Below are 15,383 nucleotides of genomic sequence, written 5' to 3'. Positions count from 1 at the left end.
CCTGACACGGTGAATACTAATTGAACTGGTTTTGATGATAATCCTGTAACATCCTGATGATTCACTGCTTACAAAAGGAGACTCAGCACATTTAAATGAAATATTAAACAGACATGGGATATAGTTAAAAGATTCACATTTCAAATTGGTGAAGTGAGAGTGATAAGTTAATGTCTTCTACACATATAAGCCTTATGTAAAGCAAGGGGCTTTTTTTCACAGAATGTCTGATGTAAAGAAAGTCTGGGAGCTTCCCTGGTGGCGCAGTGGTTGGGGGTCCGCCTGCCGATGCGGAGGACACGGGTTCATGCCCCGGTCCGGGAAGATCCCACATGCCGCGGAGCGACTAGGCCCGTGAGTCATGGCCGCTGAGCCTGCGCGTCCGGAGCCTGTGCTCCGCAACGGGAGAGGCCACAACAGTGAGAGGTCCGCATACCGCAAAAAAAAAAGAAAAAAAATGAAGGGAATTCTGACACAGGCTACAACATAGATGAATTTTGAACACATTAAGGTAGGTGAAATAAGCCAGTCGCACAAAACAATCAACTACTACACAATTCCACTTATGTGAGGTACTTAGAGCAGTCAAATTCACGGAGACAGAAAGTAGAATGCTCACTGTGAGAGGCTGCAGGGAGGGGGATTTGGGGAGTTAGTTTTATGGGCACAGAGTTTCCATTTGGGAAGATGAAAAAGTTCTGGAAATGGATGTGGTGATGGTTGTGCAATAAAGTGAATATATTTAATGCTACTGAACTCTGTGTTTAAAAATGGTTAAAATGGTACACTTTATGTGTATTTTACCCCAATTAAAAATAATAATTATTAATTAACTTTAAGTAGTAAGAGGTCTGTCACATGAGAAACAGTATAATAGTCTTGGGCTTCCCTGGTGGCGCAGTGGTTGAGAGTCCGCCTGCCGATGCAGGGGACACGGGTTCGTGCCCTGGTCCGGGAAGATCCCACATGCCGCGGAGCGGCTGGGCCCGTGAGCCATGGCCGCTGAGCCTGCGCATCCGGAGCCTGTGCTCCGCAACGGGAGAGGCCACAGCAGTGAGAGGCCTGCGTACTGCAAAAAAAAAAAAAAAAAAAAAAAAAATAGTATAATAGTCTGACAGGATAAGACATTTAAGAGTGGGATCCTGATCGCAACCGTACCTTTGCAACACCTGGCACTGCGGGTATTAGTTCAGAGTAAAGTCAGTTTGAAACAATAATGGATGAGTGTGGTCACCAAATAGTTTTCATGCCCTACAGAATTATTTTATCCAGAATGAGAAATGGCAGTTCACTTCTCTTCTGAACAGTCCACATCACATTCTGTTCAGCTACAGGGAAACCCTTTCAGAGACTCATAGACAAACTGAAATGGGTTCAGGGAGGAGTAATCAGGAGAGAGAAAGGATCTGAGAAGTCCTTTATGAGAAACAACTGAAGAATGACACACTAGCTGTAATGAAAAAAAGTAATTTTTTTTTTTTTTATGAATGGGAAGAATAGAATTAAGACCAAATTTTGGAAGCTACACAGTAAGACAGTTTTCAGGTCAGTAGAAGGAAGAAATTTCCAACAGTTTCCATAGCACTTTATCAGTACCTCTCCTGTAGAACTTTCCACTTTCTATCTTTAACTAAATTTACTTCCAGAAATTACCTCAGTGGCCACATAACACCTGATGGTGCCCATATTAGGACCTGAAATACTTGTTTGATGAATTAAAGAGTGTGAGGATGATTAAACAAATGACTGTCTGAACTATAGCCAAAGATGAACCGAGCTGTCCTGTGAGGGAAGGCATTCAAACACAGGCTAGTTAACTACTTGGCAGAGATGTTACGCAGGAGATCCAGGTTTCGTTTACTTGGTTGGATTAGATGACTTTTAAAGGCCTTTCAAGCCCTAAAGATCTATGGTTTCATGACCTGGGTTTAAGCCCTGGCCCCGCCACTTTACTAGCACTGTGGCATTAGGGAAAGTCACTGGGGTGCTTTGCTCAAATGGGATTAAAATATATACCCCGCTTGCTATATAAATTATTTGGAAGATCAAAATAACATTTTAACACAAACAAGCAACAAAAACCAAAACAGAAGGTTAACTGCCTCCCTCCCTTGACTGGTGAGAAGTCATGAACTTTTAGAGGGCTCCCTAGGGAGGCGGGTGGAAGCCTGGGCTGGGAGGGCGCAGAACCAGAGGAACTGGCTATATTACAGGGCTTATCCCTGAGGGTAAGGCAGTGTTAACCCCAAACACTGTGGACCAAGGGGCATAACCATTTCAGGCTTGATGAAGGGCAGCGTCCATCTACGGCAGTCAGTCCCACAAGAAAAGCAAGATGCGCTTTGTATCTTGCTGTGGGGCACGGGAACAGAAACCACCCACTGGGGCAGGTGTTTCTAGATCAATCAAGGTCTTGGCCAAGTGGATGGGATTCAGGTTAATCAAAACACTTAAGAAGAAAATGGGGCAGAAGCCATGGGTCTAGGCCAACGTGGAGGGAAGTGGAGAAAGGCTGTGGCTCAACCCAGACGCTTCAGAGTCTAACTGAAAGCACTGAAGTGAATGCCCAGGCTGCAGCTGATGGGTCAGGTGCCGCAACTGTACCACTGCCTTGGTCAACATAGACTCTTCAGCTGCCTGAGGTTAAAGCTGTAGGAAGAAACCATCAGGTAACATAGGTGAATCAGGGAGAGAGGCAGGATTAAACGGGGAAAGTGCCCTGCAATTTATAAAGGGTTATACAGTGTACATGTTAATAGCTTAGTGATTAATGTCAGTGATCTGTCAACTATTTTCATTCTTCAGTTGTGTCTTGTTGCTTCACGGATGGTGGAAATTCCTTCTGGTGGACGGTGAAGAGATTCCGAAATTCAACCATTCTGGAGGGGGAGTTTGAGGTTGCCATGGTTTCTGGAACAACACAAGTGTTTTCGCTGACAGCTAGCAAAGGCTGCCAGGGCTGCAAGTCAGGTGTCCTTTAAAATCTTTACCTTCTCTTTATGCCTGCTCATTTGTGTTGGAAAGGGCACGGCATCTCCTCTGGGGCAATCAATAAATCTGTAGTGAGGACTTTCCTTTTCTCAGATACTCAGAGTTGTTAGAATTAGATTTCAAATCCATGCAAAGATGTGGGAAGGGAAGCTCTGCACCCTTTGGGTCACCATCCTATCATCCTCTCCCAGAATTGCCCAGAATTCCGGAAATCGGCGTAAGTGCGCGGTCCATGGTTCACAGGTCTTTAGGGATGCTGCCTGGTAGCAGTGTGAATAAATGGTTATATTGTACAAATGTCTAATTTGGGGTCTAAAATACTCAACTAAAAATGGCATCTCATCCAGAGATTAAGCTTCCTAAGAACTGGACGTGGCTGTACGATCAACCTGACGAGATTCATATTCCGTGTGCACACAAAGAATGTTTTCTAACGACTGATGAGTAAGCTGACTTTTCATTTTCTTCCCCAAGTGGCTATAGAGTCTCTTCTTCTCAGTGAAGACTGATCTTGAATATACACAAATGCTGAAACCCAGCTGTTTCTCTTTGTGAGCAAAAAGCAGTCTTAAATTAGTTTTCATAACATATACATATCTTTCACTCCAGTAAAGTGCAATACTCAATAAACGATGTTTTAATTAAAATCCGGTGAACACTGTTTCTGTTCTTTTTCTCCCTAAATAGTCCTGCCCCATGCTTTTTGCATCCGATGCCCCACAAGTATTGCCAAAATATATTTTTTCAAAAAACAATATCAAATTACTGACTTTGTTTTTTTTAATATTTACTTATTTATTTGGCTGCACCGGGTGCTCTTTGAGGCACGCAGGATCTTCGTTGCCGCGTGCAGGATCTTCAGTTGCAGCATGGGGGATCTAGTTCTCTGACCAGGGGTGGAACCCGGGGCCCCTGCATTGGGAACACGGAGTCTTAACCAGTGGACCACCAGGGAAGTCCCCCGACCTTATTTCGATTGTAGAGGTTATGGTTAAAATGTCCCCATTTATGTAACTTTAATGACAGCCTTCATGAAGAAGAAGAGCTTTACCACTTTTACATACTGATAAATCAATTTTCGGTTAGAAGATGGCTTGAGGCCACATATACTCCATTAACTGCCGCTAGCTGAACGGCGGCCATAACCCTGAATTTCCGAGCGCTTATTCCTTGGTAGAGTAGAATTGATACTATCAGGAAAACTACATTGTCAAAATCAATTGTTTTGGAGGATGTCTTCTTTGGTGTGGTACTATCTTATCTAAATTGAATGTGTCTAACTGGAAACACAGCCCTTTCAGCACATACTTGGAAACCAACTGTATTAGTTTGCTAGGGCTGCCATAACAACGTACCACAGACAGAGTGGTTTATACAACAAAAATTTGTCTTCTTACAGTTCTGGAGGTTAGAAGTCTGAGACCAAGTTGTTGGCAGGGCTGGTTTCTTCTGACATCTCTCTGTTTGGTTTGTAGGTGGCCGTCTTATCCCTGTGTCTTCACATGGTCTTCCCTCTCTGTGCATCTCCGTCCCAATTTCCTCTTCTTATGAGGACACGAGTCAGATTGGATTAGGGCCCTCTCTAATGACCGCATTTTAACTCGACTGTCTCTTTAAAGATCCTGTCTCAGGCTTCCCTGGTGGCGCAGTGGTTGAGAGTCCGCCTGCTGATGCAGGGGACACGGGTTCGTGCCCCAGTCCGGGAGGATCCCATGTGCCCCAGAGCGGCTGGGCCCGTGAGTCATGGCCACTGGACATGTGGGTCCGGAGCCTGTGCTCCGCAACGGGAGAGGCCACAGCAGTGAGAGGCCCGCGTACCGCAAAAATAAAAAAAAAAGATCCTGTCTCCAAATAGAATCACATTCTGAGGTACTAAGAATCAGGGCTTCAACATATAAGTTTTAGAAGGACACAATTCAGCCCATAACACTGTCAAAAATCCAGAAATAGCAAAATTAAAACCACCAGATCAGTAAATAGTATTTAGTAAGAGTTACTGTGCATATACGAACAGTTTGAGAAGTGGGAGGTTTCAACTTTAAAACTGATATGAAGCTCAAGGACGTGATGTTACAGGATGATTTATAAAATGAAAATAAGGAAGTCGTTTAACTTTTACAATGATTGGTTATTTCAATGGGGGTTTCCAGATGGTAGGGGGTTGGTTAAAAGTGATTATCTGATAACATATTTAGGAAGACAACACATTTTATGATTATCAAAGGCATTTACAAGAAATAACCTAAGTTCATGAAATAATCTCCATTTAGCTTTTTTTTTTTTTTTTTTTTTTGCGGTACGCAGGCCTCTCACTGCTGTGGCCTCTCCCCGTTAAGGAGCACAGGCTCCGGACGCACAGGCTCAGCGGCCATGGCTCACGGGCCCAGCCGCTCCGCGGCATGTTGGATTTTCCCGGACCGGGGCACGAACCCGTGTCCCCTGCATCGGCAGGCGGACTCTCAACCACTGCGCCACCAGGGAAGCCCTCCATTTAGTTTTGCTTCTGTGGCTTAAATGGTTTTGTCTGCCACGGAAGTTACAAGTCTGGTCTCCATTTTGTATTTAATTTTAACAATACCAGTTCACAGGTTTTTCCGTGTTTTTCATTTGGGTTAGGTGGAATAAAGTAGTCCCAGATAAATATCTCTATACAGAAAAATTGCATCTAACGTATATTCAAACTGGAGCCAGATTACAGCACAAGCATAGGTTGCTGGAGATTCCTAAATGTCATTGTTAAAGATGGCAGATTTGGGGACCAACATAGGTCCCAAGCCTGAGGATGTCAAAGGCCATTAAACACTTGCATGTGTCAAAGCTTTGGTTAGATATATCTGAGACTTCATACCTGAGCCCTCCAGTTTTCACACCAAGGTCATCCTTCCAGGACCTGGGAAAAAACAAAAGAGTGAATGAGAGTTCAGAAGAAACCTTTGGAAAATATTTTCAAACCAAGGTAGTTTCTACGTTTGCTGCTCAGTTTAGAGACAAGGACATTCAAAGTGCACAAAGGCTACCACTGCTCTAAAGAAAACGAAAAGGCCTAATGGTTCTCCGGCACCTGCAGGCCTCGGCTTTGCCTCCTTTCCCCTGCCTCTCCGCCACTCTGGAGAGGTGCAATGTGGAGATGGAAAAGTCTAAAGAACAAAATAGCGAGAAGCGGGCACTACACTGGACACAGACGTGTTTCCACCCACTCAAAGTTAAATGAGGGGAGCAGCATGATAGCCGGTAGAGGAACCAGCGGGGAGCTGAACTTCCGCAGCCCCTCGCCACCTGCCGCTTCACCGCACCTGCGTCCTAGACGCATGCGCAGTCCTACAAGCGCAGGACCACCCAATCCCCAAAGGCAAGCAGCGGGGATGCCAACGAGCGCCGCCAGGCCCATCCCCTTCAAAATCCTTCTGGCCAAATCCATAGGGCCGGGAGAACACATGTGCACGGCCTGGAGAGCAGAGAATCAAGGTTCAGGGAACACACACAGTGACTTTCATGGGTTCAGGGATATATGACTGCATCCAGTGGGGACAAATAAATAATGAGAGTAAATTCAAAGTAGTATACTATACTTTGTAAATGCTACAAAGTGCATATATACTGGTGACAAGTGGACATATTCTGGGGTGAAAAATTAAATAAGCATGTAATGTATCAAATATTCAGGTTCCTATTACACACCAGGCCCTAATGCAAGAAATTACCAATGAGCAATACAGAGCCAATTAGAAAATAAGGGTCTTCTTAAATAGTGAGTTCAATTCTCATCTTAATATTCTCAGTGATACCACATGGAATCTCTCAGTGAAAATCTTGAGGGACTTCCCTGGCGGTCCAGTGGTTAAGACTCTGTGCTTCCGGGACATCCCTGGTGGCGCAGTGGCTAAGAATCCGCCTGCCAATGCAGGGGACACGGGTTCAAGCCCTGGTCAGGGAAGATTCCACATGCTGTGGAGCAACTAAGCCCGTGCGCCACAACTACTGAGCCTGAGCTCTAGAGCCTGCGAGCCACAACTACTGAGCCCGCGAGCCAGTACTGAAGACCACGCACCTGGAGCCCGTGCTCCACAAGAGAAGCCACCGCAATGAGAAGCCCGCTCACCACAACAAAGAGTAGCCCCCACTCACCACAACTAGAGAAAGCCTGCATGCAGCAACGAAGACCCAATGCAGCCAAAAATATAAATAAATAAATAAATAAATAAATAAATAAATAAATAAAAGACTCCACGTTTCCACTGCAGGGGGATCAGCTTCGATTCCTGGTTGGGGAACTAAGATCCTGCATACCATGCAGCATGGCCAAAAAAAATCTTGAAAGAAATAAATGAATGATCAGCATAGTGCAGCATAGTGTAGAAAAATCATGGACTTCCGATACCTACAAATGAGAGTTCAAATCCTAGCTCTGCAGCTAAGGCAGCTGTGCCAATGTTTCCTTGTTAAGTGGGAATTATAATATCCACCCTACAGTTTATGCTGAGGATGAAATGAGCTAATGTCTTTAAAGGGTCTAACATAGGTCCTGGCACTGGGGCTCTGAATTATTAGTTCCCTTTCCTCTCTGTTCTTTCCCTGCTCTGGAGTATATCAATGAGACATTTGTTTTAAACTGAAGCATAAAGGAATGAATTTATATAAAGGAACAAATTTCCTGATGGTGTACATTTTCAAATATTAAAGCAGGGAAACCCAGCAACTGGGGGCTTAAGGAATCTCGAGTTTCCTTTAGTAGAGATGAGTTTTTCAAAGGCAGTCATGTGGATAGGAGAATGGAGTGAAGACTTCCTAGAATGAGGGGAGAATAAAAAAGAGAAGTCTCGACATTTGCAATTGAAGGCTTTCAATTTCGAAAAGCTTAATTCATGTCTCAAACAAGGCCTCTCACCGTCCACTCTGTAATTTACAGGCAGTAGAGCCAGGTGGAAAGAGAATGGGCTAGGGAGGCAGACAGACAGAAGCTGGCATCCTAGCCATCTGTGAACTGGGACATACCATTTAACTTCTTTGAGGCTCAGTTTCCCCGTGTGCAAGTTGCAGATATTGACACCTGCTGGCAAGATTGTTCTGAGAATTATATGAGGTAACACAGGGCTCATGCTCAGGAAATAAATAAAAGTTTTAATACAACCAACCCTGAACTGAGGGACCTCGAACCACTGGCTGTCACTGAGAAATTTCATTGAGATGATGGAAAGAGAAAGGTGTAAATAAATGAAAGGAATAGAAGATGATTCACAATTAAATTCATTGAAAAGAAAGTGTTCTCTATCTATATAGCTCTGTTCATGACTATTAGTTGCACTGTAATTGAGTAAGATAAATAGAATATGAATTAACTTGCTATATGCTTTACAAGAATCATCATTAACATACTCTCTCTGAGCTCCGGACTTTGATGTGTACTGTAGCTTTTGCTGGGAACACTTTTCTCCACCTCCCCCCAATCTTAATTCGTCAACCTTACAATCTTGACATAAACATCGCTTCATCATGGAAACTTGTCTTACCCCAGAATAATATAAGAGTCCTGCTACGTGCTTCTGTCAAACTCTTAACTTCCCCATTTGTAGCTCCTTCCACACTTTATTGAAATTGAATGTTCATTTCCTGAGGGACTGTAAACTCCTAGAAAAGCGAGTCAGTGTGTCTGTCTTGGTCAATGTTGGACCCAAGCACCTAAAACAGCGGCTGGAACGTCAAAGCCTTCCATTTTTTTTTAACGGAAACATGCATAAATTCCTGAGTGTAAAGTCAGCATATTTTTATCTTTATACTATTTATTACTTGATATTATATCATAAGATGTCAGTTACATTTTATTTCTTCATATTTAAAATAGCACAAATAGCATTTGCAGGATGCTGTGGAAAGTTCTGTGCACTACGTTGGAACTTTGAACCAACAGATGCGTAAAGTTACGTCTAGTTCAAAGTTCTGGGATCCTATGACTCTTTGATGTTGAAGCCATCGGAATCAGCTTCCCAGTACTTAAGTCACTCCAAGATAGTAAATCTGGAGCACCAAAGTCATGTTATTTCAGAATATTATGATGACAGCATTATGATAGAGTTCTTTAAAGGCAAAAATGGCATTGGTAGAAGCAGAGAGAAGACTTGGAGGGTTATTTCTCCCAATGGTGATAGCTGGCTGGTGCTGGACCATCTGTACTCCTTTGCACCACCTTCCTTGTCCCTTCGCAGGACCCACATTTCAGATGACTGGTTAGTGTAAGTAGTCTATAACCATGAAGAAAGCAAAACCAGCTGGTTTCCACGAGGCATACCTTGCTGCCTTACTCTTGAAGCTATATAATCTACCAATAAACTCACTAAGCAAAGGATGGTACAGTATGGTGGCAGGGTTGTGAATTGTACCCTTAAACATTAACTACATCTCCTTGAATGTCAATTTCATTATTAAATAGAGATCCGGTACTAAAAACAAACCAGAAATATGTTGGTATCTTGAAATAATTACTGAAGTTTTCTAAACCATATCACTGGCAATCTAGGAGTGTACACTGTGCCTCATATTTTCAGAAAAATATCCTTCACTCATTCCATAAACCTTTACTGAGTAAAGGAACTGTGTTTAGAACTGAGGAGACAAAGTGCTGAGATGAGTAGGATTTAGACACTACGATTCACAGAACTTGGGAAATATAAAGGAAGAGCTATCTTCTGTTATTCCCACTTTTTATAATAATAGTCTTTAAAATGTATTCTTAAAATATATGTTGAAGTCCTAACCCTCCAGTACCTGTGAATGTAACCTTATTCAGAAATAGGGTCTTTTCAGATATTCAAGTTAAGATGAAGTCGTTAGGGTGGGCCCTAATCCAATATGACTGCGTCCTTATAAAAAGGGGAAATTGGGATGCAGAGATATGTACAGAGGGAAGATAACATGAAGACTCAGGGAGAACACCATCTACAAGCCAAGGAATGCTTCAGGCTACTAGAAATCATGTGAGAGGTGTGGAACAGATATTCCTTCACATCCCTCAGAATGAACGAACCCTGCCAACACCCTGATCTTAGACTTCTAGCCTCCAGAACTGTGAGACGGTACACTTCTGTTGTTTGTGTCATTCAATTTGTGACCCCTTGTTACAGTAGCCCTAGGAAACTACAACAAGCACTTTCATCAAAAATCCATTCAGTCAGTGGTGTTCCTGAGTCAGGTATACTCTACTTATTACAATATAAATATTTAATAGAGCCATGAAACAATTGGGCAATTTGATGAATTGCTTGTGGACCCGTGTCCAAAATGTAGGTCTCATATCAATGGGTAAGAAAAATAACTAGAAACATAGTAAAAATAGAAACACTTGCCCATTATATTTAATAAGATGGAAATCAGTACTATTGTATTTTGGTTAAATAAGAACTCAGATCTTCTTGTCCTTTGATTACCAAAAAGTCAGCCAAAGTTAACAGTTTCCACTTAAAAAGAAAACCGTCACTTAATTTGAAATATTGCTACAGATTTTCTGGATAAGCACCAACATCTAATGGAGACTGGCAACTCCTAGCAAAGAAAACTTCCTGTTTAGGACATGGAAGCAGCCTAAATGCCCATCGACAGATGAATGGATAAAGAAGATGTGGCACGTATAGACAATGGAATATTACTCAGCCATAAAAAGAAAGGAAATTGAGTTGTTTGTAGTGAGGTGGATGGACCTAGAGTTTGTCATACTGAGTGAAGTAAGTCGGAAAGAGAAAAACCGTATGCTAACACATATATATGGAATCTAAAAAAAAAAAGAAAAAAAAAGGTTATGAAGAACCTAGCGGCAGGACATGAATAAAGACGTAGAGAATGGACTTGAGGACACAGGGAGGGGAGGGTAAGCTGGGATGAAGTGAGAGAGTGGCATGGACATATATACACTACCAAACGTAAAACAGATAGCTAGTGGGAAGCAGCCACATAGCACAGGGAGACCAGCTCGGTGCTTTGTGACCACCTAGAGGGCTGGGATAGGGAGGGTGGGAGGGAGACACAAGAGGGAGGAGATATGGGGATATATGTGTATGTATAGCTGATTCACTTTGTTATACAGCAGAAACTAACACAGCATTGTAAAGCAATTATACTCCAATAAAGATGTTAAAAAATAATAATAAAAAAATTAAAAGGAACAAAATTGAGTTATTTGTAATGAGGTGGATGGACCTAGAGTCTGTCATACAGAGTGAAGTAAGTCAGAGAGAGAAAAACAAATACCGTATGCTAACGCACATATATGGAATCTAAAACACCGGTACTGATGAACCTAGTAGCAGGGCAGGACTAAAGACGGAAACGTAGAGAACGGACTTGAGAACACAGGGGGAAGGGGAAGCTGGGACGAAGTGAGAGAGTGGCATGGACATATATACATTACCAAATGTAAAATAGATAGCTAGTGGGAAGCAGCCGCATAGCACAGGGAGATCAGCTCAGTGCTTTGTGTCCACCTAGAGGGGTGGGACAGGAAGGGTGAGAGGGAGGGAGATGCAAGAGGGAGGGGATATGGGCATATATGTATATGTATAGCTGATTCACTTTGTTGTACAGCAGAAACTAACACAACATTGTAAAGCAATTATACTCCAATAAAGATACTTTTTTAATTTAAAAAAAATTTAAAAAAAGAAAACTTCCTGTTTAAATTTGGTAAGGAAATTATGTAATATTATTACGAAATTTTAAAAAGAAAGAAAGAAAACAACATGTTGGTGATATTACTAAGTAGAAACACAACAGATTAGAAATTAAAGCGCAGAAACAGTCACTGATTTACTGTCGTACTGGCAGGAGGGATCAAAAGGCAGTAACCAGAGGTCACTCCTTTGCTAACGTCATTTAATACTTTTGTGCTGGAACTGAAATAGTGCAATAGCAAGTAGTTAAACACGAGGCTGATAGGGTTGCTAATGTTTTAAACAAAGAAAATCCAAAATCACTATAATAAGTAGATGGTCAGAGGAAGTTTAACAGGAATAATTTCAAGACTGTACAGCTAAGGAAAACAAAGTCAACCCTAGCAATATAGTGCGTTAGCTGGCACATAGCCAGTATTCAAAAAATGTTTCCTGGAATGAATATGAATATGACACTTCTGTTCTGAGCTGTTGTTTAACTGAGAGCCAAAAACCCACTGGGAGTTCGTAGACCAACAGAAAGCCTTTTAAAGCAATTATCACTAGAAACGCAGAAGTAAATAAAATTCCAGTTTAATATATCGAGTTGTATCAAATACGCCCTTCACTTACTTGTCTAACAAATATTTATTGATCAGCAATTGGACAAATGAACAGGACAAAATCCCTGTCATTACAGAATTGTACAGGAGAAAGCCTGGAAGGGCAACCGTTACAGTACGGTACATGGGGCCAAGGGTGGATTGCATGCAGCAGCAAGTACTTCTAAAGGGATGTATCTTATAAAGGATGATTAGGGGTTATCAGTTGTGGGGTGGGAGAAGAGAGCAGTAGTAGAGTTAACCAAGTGTGCAAAGGAACAGAGGCTAGAGAACAAGGCACTTTCGGAGTGCAGCACGTGGCCGGGCTGAGGATGAGTCGGGGTGGATGATGAGACTCGAAAAGGAGAGAAGACCCCTATCCTGGACACCTTTAGACGCTTTGCTAAAGAATTGGACTTCATCCGTTTCTTCCCCCAATTTTATCGAAATACAATTGACATATAACACTGTGTACGTTTAAGGTGTAACACGTGTTGTTTTTATACACTTATATATTGCAAAGTGATTACCACCACAGGGTTAGCTAACACCTCCATCATGTCATGTAATTACCATTCTTTTTTTGTAGTGAGATCATTTAAGATTCACTCTCTCAGCAATTTTCAAGTATAAAGTACAGCACTATTATCTATAATCACAATGTTGTCCATTAGATCCCTAGAACTTATCCATCTTCCAACTGGAAGTTTGTTCTCTGTGATCAACATCTCCCCATTTTCTCCACCGCCCCAACCTCTGATAATCACCATTCTACTCTTTGTTTCTATGAGTTTGGCTTTTTTATTTTTTTATTATTTTATTTTTATTTTTATTTTTTTTTGCGGTACGCAGGCCTCTCACTGCTGTGGCCTCTCCCGTTGCAGAGCACAGGCTCCGGAGGCGCAGGCTCAGCGGCCATGGCTCACGGGCCCAGCTGCTCCACGGCACATGGGATCTTCCCGGACCAGGGCACGAACCCGTGTCCCCTGCATCGGCAGGCGGACTCTCAACCACTGCGCCACCAGGGAAGCCCCCCACCTGAAATATTTTTTAGTAGAATATGGCAATATAATTTTCAGTAAATATACTAAATATAATTTTCAAGAGCATTTTTATATCAAACTCTATCATAATTACCAATAATTAGCCATATAAAAAATATACCATAATTCCATGAGTTTCGTTAAATCTCTACTTGTGGCATACCAAATAGTCACTTGTGAACAAAATTTCTCTACCTTGAACAATCATGTGCTTTAAACAAATATCAAACTGCCTCATAATAACATGCATATGTATGACTGAATTTTATCTGTCAACTTGACTAGGCTAGGAGATGCCCAGAAAGCTACTAAAACATTATTTCTGGGTGTGTCTGTAAGGGTGTTTCCAAAAGAGATTAGCATTTCAATAGGTAGTAAATCAGGAGTAAAGAAGATCCCCGTCAGGGCTTCCCTGGTGGCGCAGTGGTTGAGAGTCCGCCTGCCAATGCAGGGGACACGGATTCGTGCCCCGGTCTGGGAGGATCCCACATGCCTCGGAGCGGCTGGGCCCGTGAGCCATGGCCGCTGAGCCTGCGCGTCCGGAGCCTGTGCTCCGCAACGGGAGAGGCCACAGCAGTGAGAGGCCCGCGTACCGCAAAAAAAAAAAAAAAAGGTTTATACCATATCATTTCTAAAGTTTGCCTGTGTGATAATTGTTTTATTTAGCTTAATTCTAGATCCTATGTTTGGCTCTCCATGAACATTAGCTTGAGTAAGCCTGGACATTAACACCCTACCCCAAATCATTATCCAAAATCAACAAGGCAGCAGCACATTTTAGTACACGTATTTGTTATAACAAGGCATGATTACTAACCGATAAATGAATGTACTAACCTCAGTCAACATAATTCTGACTCTATCCACGGAGCTAGGCCTTATCTCTTTCCCAATGAAATGCCAAGTATCCCATTAACTTCTCCTATGTTCCTCTTACATGTCAAAAATCGCTCCCAATCTCAATTACATACTGACTCTTCCCATCATTAGCTCTTCCTGTCTTCCATGAATAAAGTCCTTACTGGCAGCTGAGCTGGCTTAATCAAATTCACCTGGGAAAATTATCGCCTACACGTCACTAAATAGCAGTCATTACTGTATAAAGCCCACCTCTAATCTCAGTCATTTTATTTACCTCATCTTCAAAATGACTTTCTTCTTCATCTGACGTCACGTGCCAGCTGCCAGGACGCAGCCTTTCGCCATTCATATCACCTATAACTGGTGTTGCCGTCACACCATTTTACATCCTGAGGGGATATTCCCCATTAACAAGGTTTCTTCCCAAATGCCTTACCCTTGAACCATTTATTAGGCACAGTATTGTCATTTTAACAATATCATTATTAGCACCTTACCAAATATTTCTCCTAAATAAGAATTATTTAGTCAATACTAATCATGTTTCTAACAACCAGTAGCAACAATATTAAGCAACGTGGGTTTTACCCTTTACTACCCCCCAAAATATCAACAATTTCCATTCTCTTTTCCCGTGTCTTTCTCTTTAGAGTTCAGGGCACTTGAGGAACAAAAATATTGTCAAATGTGACGAGTTTATGCTGAATGTTTTTCGTTATTTCATTCATTTACAAGGAACAAAGACCCTTTCAAATTAGCTCACGTGGAGGAACGAGGAAATTAGGATTTCATGGAAATCCAAGAACTGAAGCAGGTAAATTGGGTTTGGATTCAAGGTCATTCTAGAAACCTTAGATGCAGATGTTCCAGAATCTTTCCTCTACTACTCTACTGTTCGTGTTACTCAGTTCTATTCTACATATATACTTCTTTCTATCTTGCTTTAATAACTGTTTCTTTTTATTTATAATTTCTACTTCCCTATAATTTTAGCTTACATGTGGTCCATTATAGCCTCCCAAGTCCTGATTCTGTCTCACAAATTTTCAGCTAAAGCTTCCACCAGTAACTGAAAAATTCTTTCTTTGTTCCTTAGGTCCAATTCTCACTTGGTTAAATTAATCTTTTTGAATCTGGCCTTAGAGAGTGAAGATTACTGCCTCACCTGAGGATTCACTGTTCTTGGGTCAGATGGGTATCCCTGTCCAATAAACAGATGGGAAAAGGAGGGAGACATCACCATAATACTATAT

General features: G+C 42.0%; 1 long non-coding RNA gene across 1 annotated transcript in view; it reads right to left on the bottom strand.

Moving 5' to 3' along the window:
* LOC113625946 (uncharacterized) overlaps positions 1–15,383 on the bottom strand; it is a 49,916-nt gene that overhangs the window by 11,015 nt on the left and 23,518 nt on the right. Inside the window, exon 3 of the long non-coding RNA XR_003434963.1 lies at positions 5,840–5,881. This is a non-coding gene — a long non-coding RNA (uncharacterized LOC113625946). The remainder of the gene's footprint in view (positions 1–5,839; positions 5,882–15,383) is intronic.

This window comes from Aethalodelphis obliquidens, unplaced genomic scaffold, assembly GCF_003676395.1.
Source record: "Aethalodelphis obliquidens isolate GAN/ISIS:26980383/991018 unplaced genomic scaffold, ASM367639v1 scaffold17, whole genome shotgun sequence".
NCBI classification, from domain to species: Eukaryota; Metazoa; Chordata; class Mammalia; order Artiodactyla; family Delphinidae; genus Aethalodelphis; species Aethalodelphis obliquidens.
This window is presented reverse-complemented; position numbering and strand designations above follow the sequence as displayed.